Raw genomic sequence first — 7,637 nt, forward strand, 5'->3', positions numbered from 1 at the left:
ACATGCTCGAAGGGATTCAGATCCGGAGATCGTGCCGGCCAATCCATACGTTCAATATCGTCACTCTCTAAGAGCTGTTCGGTAGCTATTCTGCGATGACATGGTGCATTGTCGTCCATGAAAAGGAACTGCGGACTCATAGCACCTCTAAAAAGACGCACATATGGAAGAAGAATCTCGTTACAATAACGGGTCCAAGATGTGAAGGTCTGTACGACTACCAAGCATAATGCCTCCCCAAACGAGAACACCGCCACCTCCATACCTGTCCCTTTCAATGATGTTCGAGGGATGATTGCGGCTTCCCCGCTCTCTCCATGAGTATGCGATGAGAATAGCTACTCAGACTGAATCTGCTCTCATCTGTAAAGAGTACTCGTCCCCACTCATTGTCTCTACAATTCCGGTGTTCCCGGCACCACAGAGAACGCCTTCTCCGATTGGCAGGCGTTAGAGGTACACACCGTACAGGGTGTCGTGCAAACAGACCACCACCGTGCAGTCTTCTGGCCACGGTAAAACGCGATATCGGTCGTCCATTCGCCTGTGTCGTGTGTCTAACGATTTCTCCCACTGTCTGCCGTTTGTTTCTTCTGCCCTGTAATTCAATATACCGGTCATCTGCGGGTGTGATTCCTCGTGGACGACCACTACTAAACCCCTGGATAGCTGTTCCTGTAGTTTGAATTGTCTCCAAAGTCGTGAAACGATGCTGTGAGCAATTCTGAACTCTGCAGCCACACTTGTCACACTGCGGCTTTCCTCCAACTTCCCAATGATTCGACCTCGGGTAAAAGCATCCAGATGTCGTCTAACAGATTGATTATTCGCCATTTCTCGCTGAGGCAGCATCTCGGTGTGATTTTAACTGCTATACGGCGTGCAATCTCTTTGCCAGAAAGACTGATCTTACACCGACAACATGCTTTATACTACTCAGACACTCCCCCATTACGTCTACCTGCATATCTGCGCATGTGCTACCATACATCACCTTACTTAATCTCCTGATTGGTCTTTCTGTCCGCTCTGCCTCTTCATTCAGCTGATATGCTAATTTTTAGACTTCGTCCTTAATTTTTGCACACCAGTGTAGTTTGAAAGCAATTATGCGCGCAATCTTAAAATTTAACATTTTGAGAAAATTCAATTCAAAGTTTTAATATTAATTTTTCCTTATTTATATTTTAGTAACATTAATCAAAAGGCTCCAGGTGCATAAACAACTCCTTCTTTTAGCTTATTCATTTCATCTTGTTTCTTTTTCTCCCTTCACTTAGCTATACGAGCCTCTAAACTGTTAATCAGCGCTCGTTGCTTAGCAATCTTTAAGCGAAGTTCATCTGCCTTTTTAGGCCCACCAGCGGCCGAGCGGTAAAGACGCTGAACACTGGTAGTTCGGTCTGAGGTTCGAATCCCGCGAACGGGCTGGCTGCATGGGCGTTTTCGTGGTTTTCCCCGTGTGTAACGTGTATACGAGCCAGTTTCCCTTAGAAAGTCCTCCACGAAAGGCATCCCTCCCTTTAGGCAGATAGCCCTCGTGTGCTTTGCCATAATTAAATACACACACACACATCTGCCTTTTTAGCAAATGTTTTGCTTTCAGCACCAGATGTCAATTGTAATTCACTCATCAAAGATAAAATTGCACATTTTCTATAATTGAAGCTTGCTACAGCTAAATTTACTGCATTTTCCTCAATGTTTTTTGCAGAATTTGTTGTTGTGGGGCCAAATGTCCAAATCAATAAATTTAACGATTCATTCGCATTTTGCGTTCGCCCGCCAATACACCTTTTTGTCAAGTCTGGGTGAGACAGATCTTTAAAATTAGGCTTTACGGCATCCATAACAGCCACAGGTACAGATTTCTTATGTTTAAAATTTTTCAGTGCCCCAGTAAAAAAAGCTGCTTTTTTGTATTGACACCAAGAATCTGCTCCTTCTGGACAAAAGTCGTGAATTGCTTCGTCATCATTCTAGCGTTTATGATACCATATAGCCCATATTGCTTTCTGCATATCACGATAGTTGTTACAGTGTTTTTGAATGGCATTACCATAATACGTAGTAAGTTGGTCGATCAAGACATCGGTAATACGACCTTTACCGCAAAGAGGTTTTCCGTCACTTAGCTTCTTTCCACGAAATTCACTTTTTAATTTTCTTAAACGTGTACCCATTCTTTTTTGAACATGACCAACACATTCTATTTTAGAAATGGGATCACTATATGTGTTATTATTCGAAAGTGCTAAATAAGTTCTACAGTTACCATCACCAATATAGTTCACAAAACGAACACCATATTTTTCTTCTGATCGAGAAAACATTTCAACCATCCCGTTCACTTCCATCTTGGCAGATGATCCCAAATGATTTTTTGCACACACTTTCGCGTGAAGACGTTTCCATTCTAAATAGTTTTCTGTTGAACGAAAATCTTTCGCAGTTTTACAACTTTTACAGTGCGCACTAGGAGTATATCTGTATATAACCTTGCCTGTCTCAATGCCAATAATAGACGTCACACCGAAACGTGACGAATGGCCCCTAGTTTTCCAGGTGCCATCGCCACTAACTGTCAAATCCATGGAACCAGTCAACTGGACCTCTTCATCAGCTGCATTTTTCATACTTTTTTCTGCAACAGTATATGTAGCTGCATGTATATGACTTACAAACTTGTCATAAGATTTTTGTGCGACAGGCGATGGTAAGTCCATAAGACCACAAAAGGTTTTACACTCTGCTAGTCCTTTGCCAATGCACCTCATGGCCAGAATAAATCGTCTATTTAAGTCAGAAGCATTCTGTTTTTTTCCAACCATCTTAGAGCTTTTGAAAGAGGAAATTATTCCACAAGAGCTGCATGTAACATTGATTTTTATCGTCAGCCCATAATTTATTTCTGAATTTATATGTATTTTATTATGGCATATTGAGCAACATAAACATTGTTCTAATGCTGAAAATAACAGTTTTTTTATCGATAATAGCATAACCATCAAAATTACCATTCATGTTATCCACAAATTCAGCTGATGCAGATGAATCGTTACCGATCTTTCTTGCTGATGCAGAAATGTTTAGGTCTATGTCAACACACTCACGCTTTGTATGTTGATTTCCATAATACTGATGCCTCTTCCGTCTTTTTGGTCTTTGACCAGATGCCCTTTTAGCATTAACAGCATTCATTTTGCTTTTAAAAAGCAGTTTTGTTTTGTAAAAACGGCAATTCAAACTTTCAAAATTGAAAGAAAACGATAATGCGTAATTCTAACACGAGGTAAACAAACAGCTAACGGAAACGAAGATATAAAGATGAGTAGTTACCTTCCTGCTTCTCAGAAGAGGAGGGAAAATAAAAAATTGTCAGGCAGCAATCATAAAGAAAACATTCGAAAGGAAAGAAATAACGCAGCTGCAGATATGGAACGTAAACAGTCACGTGGGCGTGTCCGCCCCTTTAAATGGCAAAGGCTGCCCTTTTATCAGATTGTCTCTTGCATAAGGGTTTGCGTAAATGGTCATAACTAGAGAAATAATAGGAATTTTTCAATGCGATTTTTTGCATAGTGCTCAGAAATGTTAATAGAATCGGAATAAATAAAACAATTAATTTTTTGAATGCTTAAAGGTGCTGTGCCCCCCTTAAATCTATTTGTGTCTTAATAGGGAGACATTCAAAATTACAACTAAGTGCTAAGAGAATTCTCTATTTTCAAGCAATAAGACCGATTTTATTGTACGCAGCACCAGCATGGGCCACTACAGCTAGTTCAAATCGCCAGATTTTGCAAAGATTGCAAAATAAATTTCTTAAAACTATCACAGACTCACCGTGTTTGTAAGAAACACTGCAATATATCGTGGAATGAAAATCAAACCATTAGATAGCGAGATCTTAATTGCCTCACATAATTTCTACACCAAATGTGATAATCACGAAAATGAAGCTGTACGTAGCATAGGAGATTATGACTATACAGTCATTCAACGCTGCAAAAGACCAAGAACGATACACCATAACGAGTAATGGTGATCGATGTACACAGTGAATTAAATGTTTTTTCTACTTTTCATTGTTTACTCTTATTTATCTTTACTTAATTATTGCAAAGCGATATAGACTCCGGAGGCAGGACTTTGTTTTGTATTATGTGTATAAAATTTCAACGTTTGGTCAGTGCAACTATGCTCCGCCCACTACTGTTATATGCCTTAACTATTATACCCACGCTTTTCTGTTGCTCCAAGACACGGAGGAAGGAGGACACTCAGCCGTAGTACGTACGAGGAGAAAGTTATGCCAAAGTTTTTATGCTACAGATGTGTTAAATTTCTTTTACGATGTGAAAGTTATGCTTCAGATGTTAAATCGCTATTTTTCCCAAGTTATGCCACTGTTACATACTGCCACATTGGATGTCATTCAACACTTCAAGTGTACAGGTTTATTCCAATATTTGGAATTATTTTTTCACTTTTAGGATTCCTACTAAGGACAGTTATAGATAGGTAAAGACTTCAGGGTCGTATACCTGTTGAATAAGCGAAGACCTAAGACCTACTGCATTTCCCGCATTTTTTTCAAGCGTAATTTTTGTACAAACATCTTTACTTTGGTAAAACGGTAAAAACTCTAAGCTCAAAATTTATGAACTTAATTTTGCCTACAAATATCGTAAAATTAAATAAGATTGAGAGAACGTGATGCTTTGAAATTAATAAGGTAAAATTAAACAAGATCTGATATTTTTTTTAATTTAATGACCGTTTTAAGGCTGTGATTTTAAAAACTATAATAACATTACAAAACAATAATTTATTTGATTATATCATCATTAACTTATTAACATTAAAGAGGAATATTTATTTTAGTAATTTATAAAATTCGGAGCACAAAATTTTCTGAATGTAAAGAAGGGGGGAAAAAAAGGTAAAATAAAATCTAGAAGCACTTATATATTATATTACGCCTAAAAGAATATTTTTTAACGTTTTATGGGTTACCTATATTTATTGATTATCATGCCCGTAAAACACATACATTCGAAAACAGCATATCTTTAGAATTACCGCACTGGAGATAAAACTGTTATTTTCTGTACAGTGCTCGCTTTGAACTCGTTGAGTTTGTTAATCAAAAATTCGTTTACTAAATATGAAACAGATTAAAATAAGTTCGAAATTCGGCCGTCCACATGCCCATGTTCGGGTGGAGGATTACATTATTCAAAATTTTATGGTTCTAGGTATCGTTGTTTTATCACAATGCGAGAAACATGCATACATTAACGCAGATTGTTCATTATTTAATTTCTGTAATTATAATACAGGGCGACGATATTTAGTAACAACAATGTGCAAGGAGACACGGACATTTATAGTAAAACAGCGCAAAATACCGCTTCGAAACTAACAGCCTTTCTAGGCTACCGCCCCTATGGGCTACTAAATGAAAAATAAAAAAATCTTATGCAGAAGTAAAAATAAATTTAAAATATAAAATACACTATAAAATACAAGAAAAATTATATATTACGGTTAAATACAATTTTAATATTAGCATTAAATGTATAAAACGTTTTCAGGACTCAAAAGTGTTTATCACTATGATATATTATGAAATATAATTGAAATAAAATTCCTTTATAGAAATTGTGCTACAATACTCATCTATAATTTTAAAAAAGCAGCACAATTTAGAATTTTAAACAAAACTTTCAAAAATTCGTTTTTAAATATTTTAGTGTTTTTTACTTATTTACACCAATAAAAAGCATAAAAATTGCAAGAGAAAACTGCTTGTTTGAAATTTTCTAATAGTTCAGATTTAAAATATTATTTTCTAACAGAAGTAGTTACGAATTTCCTTACAGCATAGGAAAAGGTAAAAAAATATCCAGCCCTGAAAGCATGCAATAGCTTTATAATTATTTGAAACGTTAATTATGCTTGATAAATATGCTAAATTTTTAAAAATCAATCTCAATTTCAAAAATAAAAATATGTAGAAATTCTAATTTGTGAAATGAGGCGCTACAACCACCTTTTTCTTGACAATTACACACGCTGCAATAAGCAACTACTGTTAAATTTCTGCAACTTGTCCCTACTCCTCCGGATGTGATCAAGGTGACAGCCGGGAACACATCAGACAAGGGAGAAAACCCATTTCGGTTAGTCTATTTCTTATAAGGTCCATGGCACCGCCCAGCTCCTGCATTTCTTTACTTTAAACGCTCCTCGTAGCAACTACATTATGACTGCCGGAACACAGCACGTAATTCTACGTGCTAATCGCGGCATAAAGTGGAACATGGAACATGGAATTTCATGGGAGTTACTCACGAATGAAACACTTAAAAGAAAACAACGCCGAGTGGATAAAAAGAGATGAACAAGCCCAAGCTACCATAAGATTACTCATAGAAGACAACGAAATCGTACACATAAGAAATAAACAACAACTAAAAAGATATGAATGAATTAAAGAAAACTCATGAAAGAAAAAATATGTCCAGTAAACGTTACCATCTCAGAAAACTATATGCGTTAAAGGCAGAAAACGAAGAGAACCTCAAAGAACACATCGGGACATGAACAGGCAAAAACGGACGGAGCACCAGAACTTCGTCGGTGGCTTTTAGAGGTATTGCTTCGTCACACTACCGTGCCCACTGGGTGTTCGGTTGGCTCGAGATCGTGGACGAACTGCAAGGGATTGGTGACAGAAATAAAGGAGAGTCCATATTGCAGAACTCTTACTAAGCGGCTTACCAGAAAGCTACGAAAAACTTATCACAGCTTTCGAAGCACAACCAGAAGAACGGACGTTGGAATACGTAAAAATGAAACTCATTGAGCACTGCTTAAGAAGAAAAGGCACGCAAACAGAAGAAACAACTTTTTTCAAAACCGATTTTAAAACTAAGTGCAAGCATTTCGATCAACAAATATGCAATTATTGCAAAAAATTTAAACACTTAAAAAAATGCAGAATCTTAAGTAACCTCAAAGAAAGAGACAAAAATGAAAATAACTCCTTTTTCAAAAATGAAAAGAAGGGAATGAATTGAATTGTGGAAATAAAGGAAAAACGAAAGTTGCTGTAAACGAGGATACACACGAAGATTAAAAACGAAAATAAGAAAATTGAGAAGAGTGGAGAATTACACCAGAGAAAGAAAATTTCAAAACTCAAACTGGTCAGTTGATTCGAGAGCCACTTGTCATATGACCGATAACAAAAACTATTCTCGAAATTAGGAAAATAGCATAGATCAAGAAAAATAGTATAGATCTTTGGGAGAGCAAACTAGGGCACAGAAATTACGTAGCAATCAAGAAGCTAAATGAAGACCTGGCCACCGGAATAAAGATCGGCCGAGAAACTAGAGAGGAAATGAATGCGAATATTGTATTAGGAGCAAAATATCTGAATTGCCATATTCCAACCCTTAAACCATGCTGCAGTTGAGAAATAATAAACAAGAGTGATAACACTTTTTAAACACATATAAAAGAGCTATCTGGTTGCACGTGCATATTTGCTCTTGTAATAAATTTTCCCTCTGTACGAGATAAACTACTGTGTTTTCTTATTAGATAAATTTAATATTAAATGA

The sequence above is a fragment of the Stegodyphus dumicola genome, chromosome 11, assembly GCF_044657685.1.
Source record: "Stegodyphus dumicola isolate Sdum_Otavi_A_Nest chromosome 11, ASM4465768v1".
Classification (NCBI taxonomy): Eukaryota; Metazoa; Arthropoda; class Arachnida; order Araneae; family Eresidae; genus Stegodyphus; species Stegodyphus dumicola.